This window comes from Seriola aureovittata, chromosome 2, assembly GCF_021018895.1.
Source record: "Seriola aureovittata isolate HTS-2021-v1 ecotype China chromosome 2, ASM2101889v1, whole genome shotgun sequence".
In the NCBI taxonomy this organism is placed as follows: Eukaryota; Metazoa; Chordata; class Actinopteri; order Carangiformes; family Carangidae; genus Seriola; species Seriola aureovittata.
In genome coordinates, this window is record NC_079365.1 from 24,736,146 (window position 1) to 24,752,673 (window position 16,528).

At 41.5% G+C, this 16,528-nt stretch overlaps 1 protein-coding gene across 5 annotated transcripts in view; it reads right to left on the minus strand.

Annotated features, from left to right (window-relative positions):
• LOC130181199 (synaptotagmin-2) overlaps window positions 1-15,216 on the minus strand; it is a 30,606-nt gene extending 15,390 nt beyond the window's left edge. The window contains exons 1-2 of one of the 5 annotated variants that reach the window (XM_056395105.1): window positions 15,014-15,216; window positions 14,848-14,870 (exon numbers count right to left, since the gene is read on the minus strand). The gene's annotated coding sequence lies outside the window, so the exon portion shown is untranslated. Of the gene's footprint in view, window positions 1-343; window positions 480-14,847 lie in introns of those variants that run through there. The other 4 variants (XM_056395114.1, XM_056395134.1, XM_056395144.1 and 1 more) reach the window with 4 other exon arrangements.
• Between the last annotated feature and the right edge of the window lie 1,312 nt (window positions 15,217-16,528).

The following is a 16,528-nucleotide window of genomic DNA, read 5'->3' on the forward strand; positions in this document are numbered from 1 at the left end:
CACCAAAACGTGTCCATGCCTCTTCCCCTTATTGTTTTAGCCTAGTGTTTACCTCTGTGCCATTAGCACTCAGTCCTTATCTGCCTCTGATTTCTGCAGCCCATCACTGGCCAGCATCACTCAGCCACACAAAAAAAAAAAAAAAGGCTCAGACACATCCTGATTCACAAGGATATTCAGGTACAGAGGATACAGTCACAATGTTATAGTTTATTTTCACTCAATTAGTTTGAAGACACAGAAAAGATCATGTCAGATAGCCGTGTTCTAGTTGTATGTTTTGATGACATTCATGTCACATAACTGCACCTTAATATTAAAAGATCTGCAGGACAAAACTCACCAGTCAGATGTGGTATTCCCCTTCACGAGGTGGCCCATCCAATATCAATGACTGTTTGGGCTACAGTTTCCTCAGAGCTGTGCTAACATAGTCTGATCTCTCCCATAAGCAGAGACTGCAGTCTCCTCTCACTTCTCTCCACTGCAGCACTACACCCCTCCTCCTCCCTCCTCCTCCTCCTCCTACTCCTCCTCTTCCAATGTTCACCATCTCCCCCATTTTCCACCCTCCCGTCACACACACCTCCCTACTCCCCCCTCTGTCTCTCCCTCAATGTACTCATGCACGCAGACTCTCTACCTCTCTCTCTCCACCCCCCACCACCCACCCCCCACCCCCCCAACCTCATTTGAGATGCTGCTCACACAACTGATTGCAGCATGCCACTCTTTGGTCTCGCATTGGAGGGCAGTTGTAACAGATCAATATGCACAAGGTTTGGAGGGGGGGCACTGTTTGCACAGATCAGAGGTGCATTACAACAAGGTAGAGGCAGCTGGGGTAGGAGGACGGCTGACATACACTTAAGGGTGTGCTGACTTTACCACATCAGCTCCACAAATGGTATTACGCTGAGTTCATACAATTAATTGGATCCCAACAATTGATCTCAGAAGTGTGATATAACCCTCTGGAGGGATCCCTTCTTGTTAAAACCATTCAGAATGAACAACTGAAACCAAGAATGATTAGGTCAACTTGTCTGTCTTTCAACAGTCCCTCAGGAGACTCATCAGTGATGATTGGAAGTGAGTAGATTGCAATGCATCTTCTCCAGTTACAAGGCAAACAAAAAAAAAGCAGCCTGCAACACTGAGCTAAAAGCATTACATCATGAAACAACTGATATGTGACAATGAAATTGATGCAAACATTGAGGCCATGCATTCGTTCTGCATGATAAACTGGTCTCAAATCAACAAATGCATGAAAATGCACCTCATGTAGCTACTTCTGTACATATTTGATCTCTTTTCAATTCCAGCATTCAATATTTTTCCCCTGGCTTGCTCCTGAAACCCTCTTTTCCTCCTCTCTCTCCTTGGGGAAATACCTTTCTGTGTGCTCATGTTCAGCCAGCAGCTGTCAGGGGCTTGTGTGAGGTGGCTCCTCTCTCTCCAGTTTACAGTGCAGTGAGCTGCTTCTGCCAGAGGGGGGCAGGGATCTCACACAAAATTGCTGCATCACAGAGCATCCCTTCTTCTCTTTTTTTTTTTTCTTCCACCCATGTACTGCAAAGTTATGCCCAGAGATATTTGTCTTCCATACTTGCTTCAAATATGTTTTCATTCACTGAAAAGCATTTTTTGAAAGTGAAAGCAGCTGAAGCTTCTTGTTTTTAAATAAAACATAGAGCTGCGACTTTGTACAGAGCTATTCAAAATCACCAAGGTCTTCTGCTTTAATAGGACTTTTTTCCTGGTTCTCAGTGTTTTTCTTGCAATCTGCGATGAGTTTGCTTTTCACACTTAAACAGTTTTATTCAACGACAGAACAAAGTGACCTTGCCATCAACTTGAAAACGAAATAACTCCGAATAAAAGTAAGTGGATTGGTAGACTGAGGTGGGTGCGAGAGGACGTCAGTGTATAAAAAGAATTAGGCCTGAAAGAAATGTCATAGGAAGATGACGCGATGCTGCTAATTCATGATTTCCGGAGAGAGACACTTAAAGCTAAAGAGTGTAAAAGTAAACTCTAAACCCACTTAAATCTTGGAGTGCTTTAAATTAATGAATAGTTCAACATCTTGTGAAAGAGTGAGATGAGAGAATTGCCACCCTCGTGTCCGTTTGTTCAAAATGAAGCTACAGCCAGGAAACGGTTAGCATAGCTTGACATAAAGACTCGAAAAGCTACCCTGGCTTTCTCCAAAGGCTAGAACCTCTGTCGACCAGAAATCAGTGACAACAAGATGGCTAAAGAAATAGACCAGCACATAACCCTCCGTAAAACTGTAAAATGACATTTCTACACTTTGGTTTTTGTTCGGACTGAACAAGAGTTAGTGTTAAGTACTGACTTTTACAGGTGCCGGTGAGCAGATTTATTTTACCTTGGACAGAGTCAGAATAGCTGTTTGCAGTCTTTATGCTAACCTAAACTAAGCTAAGCTAAGCTTATATATAAAGCTAAGCTAAAATAAACTAAGCTAAACTAAGCTAAGCTAAAATAAACTAAGCTAAGCTAAGCTAAGATAAGATAAACTAAGCTAAGATAAGATAAACTAACCTAAGCTAAATTAAGCTAAGCTAACCATCTCCTGGCTGTAGTTTTATATTTACTCTACAGAGGTGAGAGTGGTGTCAATCTTCTAATCTAATTATCAATGAGAGAGCAAATATGTGTATATTCCAAAATAGCATACTATTCCTTTAAGGTATACAGTACATCTGTAATATCCACACCTTTTTGTTCATTTTTACTTCTGTCCCAGGTTGTGTGGGACAGAGCTTCTGTCTCTTTTGATGTTACTGTAGATTTTCTCCAAGTCTCTTATTTACTGTATTTCTAATTGTTTCTGTATTATTCACAGAGAGTCCCAGTGAGACTAGAAAACAAAAAAAGGAGACGACGTGCTTCGACAGATTCAAACTCGGTTCTTAACTGACCTCCTTTAGACATTCAGCATCTGCAGGGTTTTGTGGTTTGAAACCATAAGTTAAAGGACACTCCCAGCTCAGTGATACATTGTGCTGTCTCAATGGAACGTCTACGGAGAGTAATTACGTAGAGGCATTTAATGCTAATATATGGCAGCACTCACTGTAAATCTGCATTGTCAGAGGAGCCAGCTTGGCAACAACAACAACTTAATGCACTCAAAGGTAGATTGTGAAATAAATTGCAAACATGAAAAATGGAGAAAATGTAAATGGCAGGGAGCCAAACCAAGCAGCCCATTCTTCTATGGCTAGAGACATTCAATACATATCCGTTATGAGACTAATAGCCACATTATTCTGAGTGAAATTAAATTTTACTTTGCTTTGTAAAAAACCATTTATCAGGCTGCATTATGACTGAGTTACAAAAAAATCTGAATATCTTATTTTTTGCCAAAATAAATTCAGAGATTTCATTCCAATTTATCTTCAGTATTGTTAAGGCATTAAAGAACTGGGTCTGCAGGAGCCTTTGTGTTGTATAAAATAAAATAGAAAATTATCACTAAATAAAAAGCAGCAACATTCAACTGGGAAAGGAATTTTGTTTTCACCTAATGTGAAAAGTCTTGAAAAGTCTGCAACACTGATGTGTTTATCAGATTTAAAATGAAAAACTTGCGGTTGTTTTTCCTCATATAACCGTCATTCCAGTGTATTACATTTTTATTCTGCTGATTTGGGTTGTATGGAGTTACTATTCTCTTTTGCAATGACCGAATTTTCCACAGATAGATCAAGTTCACTTTGTCGTACCCTAAAATTTTAAAGATACATACATTTGGGGTTTGTATCTGTATAGCCTTAGAAAAACAAGTCTTTTAATTCTTAGTCTTTAAAGGTGCTATGTGTCAAAAGGCAATATGAAAGGGGCACCTGATAGTGATCGACCTCCAGAGACTTATCACCTGATTCTGCATTGATTAGCTGTCTGGCCCATAAATACTGTTTTGGTTCTCTCTCACTGCTGTCATTTTCAGCCACAGCAAGCAGCTGTTTTCAGAGAAAAGGCTCTAAAAACCTTCTGTACACAACCTGCTCAGCACCAAAAAGACAAACAGACACAGTCAGAGAGTAGCTGGTGGACAACATAGTGGAGCAATTAATAGCTAAAGAGCAAGAACTTTCTCTCAGGAGTTGGTAGAGACCAAAACGAGTAAGTAGAGCAAAAAGAGTCAATATTAAACTTACATTTACCAGGTCACCAGAAACACAACTCCAGATGTAATAATAATGCTGCTCTGTAACTGCTGGATATGCAAATAAACAACAGTTTGCTGTTCACCATTAACTTAAAAGGTAATGACATGTCTCAACTTGTTTCTGCTGCCCTCAACTGGTCAAATAAATGAATAATTAATTTGATTAAAAAAATATATATTTAATGAAATTGAATAAAAAATAAAATAAATTTGATTAAATAATTTCATATTAATAGAAGCATCCCTGAACTAGTCATGAACAATAAGATTAACACAAGAGGATAAAAAAGTAATAATGAAAAGAAAAGTGGTTGTTAAAATAATGCTACAGATTTCTCTTTCATTCTTGTGCGTGTGCTCACCAGATGTAACCAGTTTATGTGCCTGACCTGGTTTGATAAATCACCACTCTGCTTTTTGACTCAGCAGCTTTGGTGTCTACGAGTTTAGTGCAAGGTCACAATGCAGCTGCAGCATCAACTGAAGCAGTAACAGTACAGCAGGATTGATTCACTTGGACTCCCAGTGCATTGTGGGATACTCCAGCTCATCCCTGGCTCTCTCATCCCCTCAGAGTATCTGTGAATGAATAAAACTTCCCCTCCCTCTCTACTAGTCATCCTCTCCGCGAAGGATGAGTCAGGCCGGAGGACTGCGCTGCACTGGGACGTCGATGATAAGAGCAACACAACCACTATCAGAGCTCCACATTACGAACATACGCAGAGGACGTGTGTGTCGTGCCGAGTTGTGCTGGGACATTTTGGTCAAGATGATTTGTCTCCTCTGAGGCAGCACAGAGGATGTGGAAAAGACTGCACTCTCTCAGCTCCTGCAGGGAGTGCTGCAATGCAGGGGTGTAACAGAGAAATACGAAGCTAGAAGGCAGCTTGCCCAACAGTCAGCTGCTCACACTCTTCCTCCATTTCCTGCGATGCCTCACTTCTTCCTCTCCTCATTGCTTTCATCTTTTTCTTATCTTATTCTGCTCTCTCCAGATTCGCATCCTTCTGTCTTCCTCTATCCCCCCCCCCCCCCCCCCCCCCCCCCCACACACACACACACACACACACACACACACGCTCGTACGCTGGTCAGTGAATACTGCAGCACAGACGACGGTAAACAGAGGGCACCATATGGTCATAGTTGGCCATGTACATCAGTTGCAGTGATTGGGTGTTTTGGATGTAGCAGTTGGTCAGCAAGATGACTGTGTGTGTGCGTGCGTGTGTGCTCATGTGTGTCCGTAAACACTGAGCGGATGTTTTTAGGTATAGAGTAAGTCGAGTGGCTGCTGAACCAAAATAACCCAAGAGATCCATCCCTCCATCCATCCATTTTCCATTCTGCTTATCCTTTTTTGACCCATGAGATCTTAAAGCTGAATATGAGGAGGATTTAACTGGGCCTCTTTTGTCTAAGACCTAAACACCACTACATGTTAAGTTGACATGGTACGAGGGGAGAGAGTTGGACTTGAACTGGGGGCGTTGTGGTTGATGATAAGCCCCTTAAGCTCCTGAGCCACCAGGGAACCCCTTAAAGGTCTATTTTGATTTTTTTCCCCCGTAATCTTAATAATTCATATGTTGCCTCTGGAATAGAGCTTTTTCACAGCAGGTATTTTGACTTGTCATAGCAGGGAGCACACAGGAGGAACTCTGTACACCCACACGGGTGTTTCTTCTCACTGTATAGACGTCTCCTCAGGTCGGAGTTGGGGGGTGCTACACTGGGAATTACATGGGGTCACAACAAACTCCATGTTTTAATAAGAATGATGAAGGTTTAATTGTGATTTGTTTGCTTGTGAAATTCACAATGAAATGAAGCCATCATTATGTTATTGACTACAGGCTGCTTTTCCTGCTATAATATGTCAAAAGTGTTTGCCATGAATAAGGTCTATTAAAGTCAGAGTGTTTATTTATTCAAACTAAACTTGAAGGATATTCTGTTTTATTTACTTTGCAAAGCTTACTTCGCAGTGCCACAGAGCTCTTTTGTTATCCTTTTAAAAACACATAAATGATTCACATAATTGCACTGAGTGACATGTTCCTTCACTGAATTGAACAAATGCCACAGACAAGACTGAGGAATGCGGGATTGTGGGTAAACCCAACTAAACAATACAGTGTGAGCTAATGGTACACCTCTGAGGCCGTGGCTGACCACGTGAGCTACATCAGGTGATCAGCTTTTTCACCTCTGGACTCGAAGATTCTCCGGGATTAGCCATTGTAGCACACCAGGAGGGATGTCACTCTAATGTTAATTTCATTTTTCATGAGAATGTGAATATAAACAGAGACGAGTAAAATGTCGCTCCTGTAGATGGAAGTTTAAAAACTTTGAATAATCCATGACCTAAACCAAATGTCCTCCAGTGTCCATCAGGCATGAGCAGCAAACACCTTCACGCTACAGTATATTACCATCGACTTACATCATGATAAGAAGTGGAAAAGAATTCTGATCACAGGGGTAAAACTATCAACAGTAATTAACTGCATAATGTCTTTCTTCTAAATTTCCCCCGTGAGTCCGTCCACGTACAGTTGCTTAGAGGCAAAATATTACGCCCACAACTATTTCCTGTCGGTGAGAAATTAAACCGAGACAGTCAAATCAAAAAGTGATCTTGATCCACCAGAGAGCTTGACATCTGACAGGCTGTCTTTGTGCTCACCATATTACAGAAACTTAAAGCACAAACTACAAAGCACTAATTCTTCCTTGTAGCTTAGCTTATATATTGCACAACATATACAGAAGATGAACAATTGTAATCCATTACAGTCTCACTAATTAAATAAAAAGGCTAATTGGGCTCTGTGGAGTTGATGGTGACTACCCTGCAAGTTTTTTTTTTTCACTTTGAATGGGGTCATTTTGACTGGTGATTAATTCATTTGTGATCAGAGAAATTATTTGAAGGTTATTTTGGTCTCCTTGTCGCTGAGATTGGGGGTCAGTCTAACACCTGGTTCTCAATCATGGAAACTCCTAATTTTCTGCCTTTCCTTGAACAGCACGAGTGCAAATAAACTGAATACAGAGTGTTTACCACCATGAGAACTGTGACCATCTTGATGACTAACAAAGCTACAGATATGTACATCTACTTTTCTCTTCCTCCTGGTGCTGAAAATAGCCTGAGAGACTAGCGTTGGATAGTGGTGCATTTAGGGTGTGAGCAGAGGGGAGGGAGAGAGCCACATTTAGAGGCAGAGAAGGAGGCAAAGAAGAGGGAGGGAATGCATCTCCCAACTAATGAAGGATGCGTTGCCCAACTGCACAAATCTGGGGCAACATGACAGAGTAGTACTGAGTAAAGAGAAGCCAGAAGGGACAAAAGTTCAGTAAGTAATTATCTGATCCTTTGCACCAGCTTCCTACATTTGCTCTTCTTTTCCTCCGGCCTTGATAGCATTTCACATCAGATTTCATCCCAGACTTTTGCTAATTAAGCAGCGACCAGTCATTTTCCTACAGCTTTCTGTGCTTCATTAAAACACACAAAAAGCGACACGATTACATTTGGAAGCAAGAACTTAGGATGTGTTACTGAAGTCCAAAGACCAGCAGTGAACCAGATGTGTCACCACTGGCATCATCCATTTTCTGCTCCAACAGATTTTTAGATTTGTCAAGGGTTTCCTGCTGTGAGAGGAGAAGACAAATTGGTATCATTAAGAAATTCCCTCATCAGCAAATCCTCACTGTATTCTCACTGTTTTCTGCATCCTCCCACAAACAAAACCAAAAAGAAAGATCTTTCTTGATCTGTTCATGATCAGATACTTTATCTAAGATTGTGCATGTAGCTGCTTCATGAATAGATTGAGATAACATTGCTGTCATGTTGTTATCATTACTGGTTATCAAACCTTTGAATCCAGTCAGCTGAGAGTGCAGGACTCACAGTGACCAGTGGAGAGCACTATTCATACACTCTCTAAAGAGGTTACTAGTATCAGTAAAATGGCTCTCTATACTGCTGATAGAGCTTCAAGGAGACTTGATGCACATTTCAGCATATATATTCAGCATGTACTCATACTTTACTTTTCCCATTTTGTGGTACTCTTTACTTTCATCTCCACATTTAAAAGGAAATATCACACTTCTTAGTCCACAACATTTATCTGACAGCTATAGTCAGATTATAATTGAAAATGGAATATAAATTTATGTAGCAGAATCATGTTTTTTCTTCCTTCTTCTCCCATAAACCATCTCACAACCTTTACCTGGTGACCCTTTGGAGGGGGCCGATCCCTAGACTTGGAGCCACTGAACTGAATTACCTATTTATATAAAGTCGTTAAAACTAACTCCACGTCAACCGCCAACAACATGATTGATGTATCACTATTAATAATGTCACATATATATTACAACACTTGCAATGTACTTTGGCAGTATTTTAAATGTAGAACTTCTATTTTAAATGTTCTACTGTACAATACATGTAGACGGTCACTTGACTTGGTAGAAACGGTAGACAAGCACACACACACACACACACACACACACACACACACACACACACAAACTAACCTACTGATTGGTGCTGCTCAGTCTGGTACTTAAAAATATTAATTCGCCCCTGAAGCACTTAAAATTGATCTGCTGAAAGGTATTGATCTTCCTCTGCATGAGACTGCAGGGGTCGGCCTGAAACAGTCACTAGAGTCATGTGCACGGTCTTCACTGAGGCAAGTAAATAAAGACACAAACCATTGTACAAAGATACTGTCATATATCACTAGATTTTTCTCATTCTGGGAATATAATGACTCATTTACTTATTGTGTGATATAATTGGAAGTTAAATGCTTCACTAGTTGCTAACTTCATCTGTCCTTTGGTGCCGGACAGGTAGTGTACAGTTGGTTTAAGAGCTATTGCTACATAGCAAGCGTTAGCACTAGCAGCTGTTTACTTATAGTCTAGAAGAAATATTGCGAGTTCAATATCAAACTTCATTCCTTTACTCAACAATAGCAGTCACCATCTCGTTACTTTCCAATAGCGACTCACTGAAGGTGTAGCGCTGCTCAGAGGTCATATTATAACCTCTTGTCTTATAAACGCAAGCGAAAATCCCCGCCACCCACTCCTGGCAAAAAAAACATGTTTGGCTGCAGAGAAGACTTACAAATAGACCCTTTAAAGAGCTTTTTCGCAGCCTGGATGTTGATGAGAGCGGAAAGAGTGAACCAAAACAATAAAATTGTGGCCTGTAAAAACAAAACAATGAGCTGAAAGATGCTAAAATGAGTGGGTTTGTGGGTTTATCACTATGAGTTACCCTTTTCACAGTACACATAGTCTTACATTGTTAATGTAAAACACGGTTTAATGCAGCTTTAAATCAAACTTGCTTTTTCCCTCCTCACATACAGATGTGTCCCGTTGTTGCTATTATCTTTCTGCCTGCATCCTGGATCTCTCATCAGTAGTCACATATTGTTCCCTGTATTTACAAAGTCACCTAAAGCCAATATTTTCTCAGTAAATCTGCTTCTGCCATTACTTGTAACATCCTCCTCTCCCTCTGTTGTTGCACCATCTGTATCCTAGATTTGGCCTTTCCATCTTTTCCTTCAACGACTTTGCAGCAACATCCGTTTAAAAAAAAATCTTTTTTGAGACACTGGCTCACCGCAAAAACCTCAGTCTTAGTAAAGTAAATTTTTATTTATATAGCGTCAAAGCTCAACAGAAGTTATCTCAAGACACTTTTCATATAGAGCAGGTCAAGACCGTACTCTTTATAATATTGATTACAACAATTCCAACCATGAGAAAGCAAAAACCTAATTTTAAAAGGTGAAGCCCCGAGCAGAACCAATCTCAGGGTGGGCGGCAATGTGCATCTGAATGCAATGTAGATAAAAAAGGGACAGAGGTTCAATACCTGGGTTATGTATTGATACACTTCTCTTTTCTATGAAGGTTGAGCCTCAGAACAAATCCATCCCACTGTATCCTCAGGCAGAGAAGCGTTGTGCTGTTGGTTTTCAACTAATAGAAAACGCACTGCAGCACCAGCAATGGCATCGGTTCAGCAACTTTCACAGGGAAGCTCTCAGAGTCTACACGACTCGACATCACTGTCTGCGTTAGCTGTCAAACTGTCTCTCAGCACAACAACATCATCAAATGCCATTTTGTGACCTGACATTACCGTGTATACCTACTGTAGTACTATTGGTAATGATCCAGGCATACTCTGCACACACAGCACTGTGTGTGTAGACTATAAATGAAAAACATCATCAGTGTTGTTCGTGTACATTGATGCATCTGACAGCCTGTGAAAGAGGATCTCAGTTTCGTGAGGTCAGGGTTATAGGATGCCGTACAGAATCCCATTTCATGAACCATCAAGCATCAGAGGTGTGCAGGGCATACACACCTCTCCTGTAATGTAGAAACTCAAAAGTGGCTGAAGCGAGGCCTCCTGACGACTGCAGCCACTGACTACTGCAACATTACTGATATTCAGATTAGTCCCCTGTTATTACTGTTTTTACTAAACCTACTGGTAGATTCAGGAAGCTGTTGTCAAGCATAAATATCATTGAGCCAATGTGGAGACATACAAGTTGGTGTGCTGACAAGAAAAAACCTAAAGAAGAAAGTGTGCTCGGCCGCAGGCTAAACACAATAAAATAAAATGAGTCTACACTCATGCTAATGGCTGGTGAGGCAGTGTGTACAGTGGCTTCACAAAGTGTTCAGAGTCCTTCATTTTTTGCACACCTTATTATGTTGTAGATTTAATTTAAAGTGGATAAAACTTCCATTTTCAAAATGAAAAACTGAAATCTCTCCTTTACAAAAGTATTCAAACCTTTAATTAAGTACTTTAAAGAATCCCATTTAGCAGCTTTCAGTCTTCTCATATAAATCTCTACAAGCTTTGCACACTTGGATTGGGCAGATTATCCCATTCTTCCTGGCAAATCATCTCAAGCTCCGTCAGATTGGATGGGAAGCCTCAGTGAACCTTCATCTTCAGGTCTTTGCACAGATGTTTTCTGGAGTTTAAGTCTGGGCTTTAGCAGGGCCACTCAAAGACAGTCACAGACTTGTCCCAGAGCCACTCCAGCGTTGTCTTGGCTGTTTGCTTAAGGTCATTGTTGATGGGAAAGGTGAACCATCGCCCCAGTCTTAGGTTTCATGCACTCTGGAGCATATCTTCAAGGACCTCTCTGTTCTTGGCTGCATTCATCCTTCCCTCAATTCCAACCAGTCTCTCTTTCCCTGTCACTAAAAGGCACGCCTACAGCATGATGCTAGCCATCTCCATGCTCTAAGTGGCCTCCATCTTGCGACTCTATCATAAAGGCTGGATAGATGGGGTGCTGCTGAGATGGTCGTCCCTCTGGCAGGGTCACCCATCTCTGCAGAGGACTTTTGAAGCTCTGTTAGAGTCACCGTTGGGTTCTTGGTCACCTCCCTGTCCAAGGCCGTTCTTCCCTGGTTACTCAGTTTGGCCAGACAGCCAATGCTTCATGATAGTTCCAGACTTCTTCCATTTCACAATTATTGAAGCCCCTGTGCTCGTGGGAACACTCAAGACTTCAGAAATGGTTTTGTATCCTTACCCTGATCTATGCTTCACCACAATTTTATCACGGAGGTCTACGGAGAGTTCCTGGATCTCAAGGCTTGTTTTTTTCCCTCCTAACATACTGTTTGAATTGTAGGACATTCGTGTGTCCCTTTCTGAACTATGTCCAGTCAATTCAATTTACCACATGCCGACTCCGACTCTAAAGCAACAGTCTACATCTGGCCACAACTTGGAGTGCCACAGCAAACGGTCTGAATGCTTTTGTGGATGAGAGATTTCAGTTTTTATTTTTAATGAATTAAAAAAAACATTTTTATTTTTTCATTCTGGGTTATTGAGCATAGACTGATTTACAACACAAGTGTGCAAAATGAAGTGGTGTAAATACTTCCTGAAGCCATGGTACAGTGGTGCATTGAGCTAAATGTTAACGTCAACATGATTACAAATGGCAATGCTAACATGTTGATGTATGTTGATATTCGCCAGGTTAAACAATAAAAAACATGCACCTCTTCCAGTTAGGAAAAGGAAAGTGTACGTATTTGGTTTTAAACCAAAGAATTGGATGAAATGAAAGTCTGACCTGATGATGATGCTAGATGAAAACAAGGCAGGGGATCTGCATGTTATTACAACTAATCCTTAGGGGGGCATCAATGTCTGCACCAAGATTCATGCCAAGCCATCCAATAGTTGCTGAGACATTTTGCTCAAAACCACTAATGTGAACCTCATGTGGCACAAGAGGAAAAGTCAGGGCATTACCAGCTTCGTAATGATACATCGTACATGAGCGATGAATGTCTGTACCAATTGTGTTTTCTAGATTTAGATTTTTTTCACTGCATGAGTGAAAACTTTGATCTTCTGGTGGCACTAGAGGAAAAATCAGGGAATTACCAAAATCAGTAGGATTTATCCTCTCTGAACAATGCATGCCTGTACCAAATATCATGGCAGTCCATCCACAGTAATAGTCGGTAGGACAGTTTGGACAAAGGTTTTTCCTGATAGACTGGTCCACTGACACCCCAACATCCCTACACACACATCGATAGTGAGGCTAAAAAAGTCATATGCTTGCATATAAGGAAGCCACATAAGTCTCTCATAAGGGGTCACCCATAATATAATCTTATCTAAGAGATGTAATACTGACTTAATCACCAGACTCCAAGCACAGGCTGCAAAACTGTATGACTAATCCTCTCTCTGCGTACAGCTAAATGCAAATTCAGCAGGAAAACAGCAGCAAAATGATATTTTCTCTTTTTGTCATAGTCATAGTCATTCTGTCAGACAGTTCATCTGACTTTACTGTTTTGCTTCCTTTCATGACCTCTCATTTTTTACTGTACTGTTATTTTGCTTTGCACTCTTGCAATCACTCTCATGCTTTGTCTAACCCTTTTTAATGAGCCACATCAGCAACTTAATCATGGCTATCTGAACAGTTAATAAAAGACGTACTACAGTGGAAACATATCAGCATATTGGTAGATACCAAGCATGAGCCTCCATCTCTTATTGCATTGTTACATCACAGATTCACTTCACATTCACTGTACTATCTGCTATTTGAAGATATGCTGCTTTTTAACCTGTAAAACATCTAATGCAGAGTGTAATGCACCAAGGCAAGTACACAACACATCACAGGACAGAAGCTGTGTGTGTCAGCATGAGTATGTGTGTGTTGTGTACAGACACATTGCAGCGACACAGCCCTTGATTCACCTCTGCTGATGCCAAAAGGAAGTCCTCATTTGACACACACACACAGACACACACACACACACACACACACACACACACACAAACACACACACACAATCACACAGAGTCAGGAATATCCCAGTCATGTACTCATAACACCCCCTGGGACTGAAGAAACCACTGCATCACCTGATCTGATCATACCGCTGCATCATAATCAGCCCAGGAACATACAGCGCCAACACAAATCAATCATCCAAATCTACGGCTAAAAATAAAATTTTTCTTAATCAATAGGAGAAACACATGGGAGATGCCTGTGAGGGCAAACAAGGAGAACGTGCTACTTAAATGACAAGAAAACATAAAGAAGTTCAAGCTGTGGTTTGGTTTACAAGGTAATCAGTTTCCACCAGAGGCCGTAATGCGCAAAATTCCAGGGCACATTGATGAGATCTTTCTTCAACCATGTTTCATTACAGTGAATGAAGGAAATATTTGCCTACAAAGCATTTAGAAAAGGTACAACAAGAGACACTGTATAAACGCACTGGATAACTGCTAATAAGATGACACAGATGCATCTGAACAGAGTGAGCTCTGCAGACTCTTACGTGGGCCCTTCAGTCTTGCTGGCTCAGCAGATTTGACTTTGCATGCACTCCCTCTGAGCTTTTACTGTGTGACAGTGAGCTGACTCTCATCATCCATTTAAAGACTGACACACTATTAAAAATGAAGCATTAAGAAATGCAACTGGAAAGAAAAATAAAAATCAGTTGCATACCAACATAAAACAACTTCTTTGCATTTATCTCTTTTTCTGTTCAGGACAATCTTTACCTCTGTGCATTACCGCTCTAAAATCTCACTTTTTACTATCTACACATCCAGATTATAATCAACCAATGAATAGTGCTTTAGTCGTTTTTCTACTGTGCAAGAAATCCCCATCTCAAGTTCTAGCCTCACACACGCACGTTTGTTTTATTATGTAACATTATACTGCAGCACTACATGATGCTACGCACCAGACATGAGGACTTACTGACATGCTGCAAAAGTTCCACTCTGGCAGATTTGCTATTATTGTAAGACTCTGCATTAAAATGAGAGGCGACTGGCAAAACGCTAACACTGTCTGCTCTAATTACCCCTGAGCCATTTAGTCTCTCTTTCTGTCTCTGCAGAGCTTTTTTTTTCCACATTCAGGCAGGATGTGTGTAATGAGGCTAGGTGCCTCTGTGACAGCCTGGCACGCAGCAAAGCCTCAGTAACTGATGATGCTGTTCTGGAGAGAAAAAGCAAAAATGCTGCTTACCTTGAGGAGAGATGTGCTGCCTCCTAAGCAAGAGTGGAAGCAGAGAACAGGGTCAGATATATTCTTGACAGGAAGAAAAAAATCTTAACAATATGCACTTTGGTTCATCCCACTCTCAAAAGACATTGCAAAAAAAATCCCCAGTGCTGGCAAGTCCCAGATTCACCTGGGGGTGTTTCTGTCCAAGAAGCCCCCTGACACTCACAATCAAGACTTTTGTGGGCTCAAGGTGCTGCTGAGGTGCACTCAGATCAGGCGGAGATGAGAAAATAAGATACACTCACACAGATTAACATTGTTCTTACACACTGAAACCAGCACAAGCCTCAGAGCCGGTGCAGTTCCACTGCTGTATTTCCCGGCACTGTTCGCTCATTGGCTGAGGAGCAACTCAATAAAAACCCTCCTTGTCATCAATTGGGTAAGGGAGGAGGGGGAGGGGGGGTTTCTGTGGCGCACTAACAACTGTGCTCCTCCTCTTTTCTTTCTTGCTCCATCACTTTCCCCCCCAGTACACGCAGACAGGGAGTGCTGAGCTTTGAGAAATAGACGCAGGAGGAAAGGGAGGAAGAGAGTGAGTGAGAGTGTGTGTGTGTGGGGGGGGGGGGGGGTTGGGGGGGTTGCAAAAGCAGTGGAATCGATGAGTGGTGAAAGGAGAGGTGAAGATGGTAACCAGCAGTCTGCAGTCGCTCTCACAGAGCCTGATTTTGGGTCCTTTGCCTCCCTGCTGCGGGAACTCTGCAGGAACCTCAGTGCAGTGAGGTGTGAGGACTAGAGAGGATACAAGGTGAGGGAGGAGGAGAGGAGAGGAGAGGAGAGGAGAGGAGAAGGGAAGGGTGGATGAGTGAGGGGGGGGGGGCTATTAGCGGTCTGCTTGGGCTGGTTTTGCTGCAGTATGGAGGCAGGCAGAACACAGATGGGAAGTTGTGTTTTTTTTCCCGTTTTTTTCCCCAGCAGCAGTAGATGTGAGGCTCCAGCAGACTCAGCAGCTGCAACATGAAAAGGCAACTAGTTCCTCCCTTCCTTGTTTATAGGCAGTTAACATGTAACTAGTGAATAATTTAAAAGAGCAGAAGGTGGGATGAGCTGCAGGAAGGACACAGATCACTGCTGCTGCCTCATCAAGGAGACATAGATCATAGAGTCGCCTAATTAAACAAAAAGTGTAAAAGTCAAGCAGAAGTCACGCTGTATGTTGTAGCAGGACATGCAAAGCATTTAATGTAGCATGATACTACATGCTGACAAACCAGTCAGTTCAACAACTTGACGTTTGACACCTTTTTTTAGGATTATTTCCATCAGATGATATATAAGTAGAAAAAAAGATGTAATCAGTTCAGAAGTTAAACATACATGTTGGGTCCTTAGGTGGTATCTACTGTTGTTTTTAATTTCCTTCCCACTCAACAATTCAGCACCTCAGTTTTATTAAATTGACTTAATGAAGTCTCATTCTGCCATCTGAAATCAATAGACTACCTGACCACGTATAGTGGACGGCTGGAGAGCGCTGCATCACAATGCCACTGCAGGTCTCTCCAGGGAAATCCATACAATACATGCTTGTTCGTTAGAATCACAGTGTACTCCGGCCACTGTGAAGCAGCATGAAATATACAAAATCAAAGCTTGATTGATTTTTCAATATTTTCACAGGGAAGATTTGAAGGGACTAAGA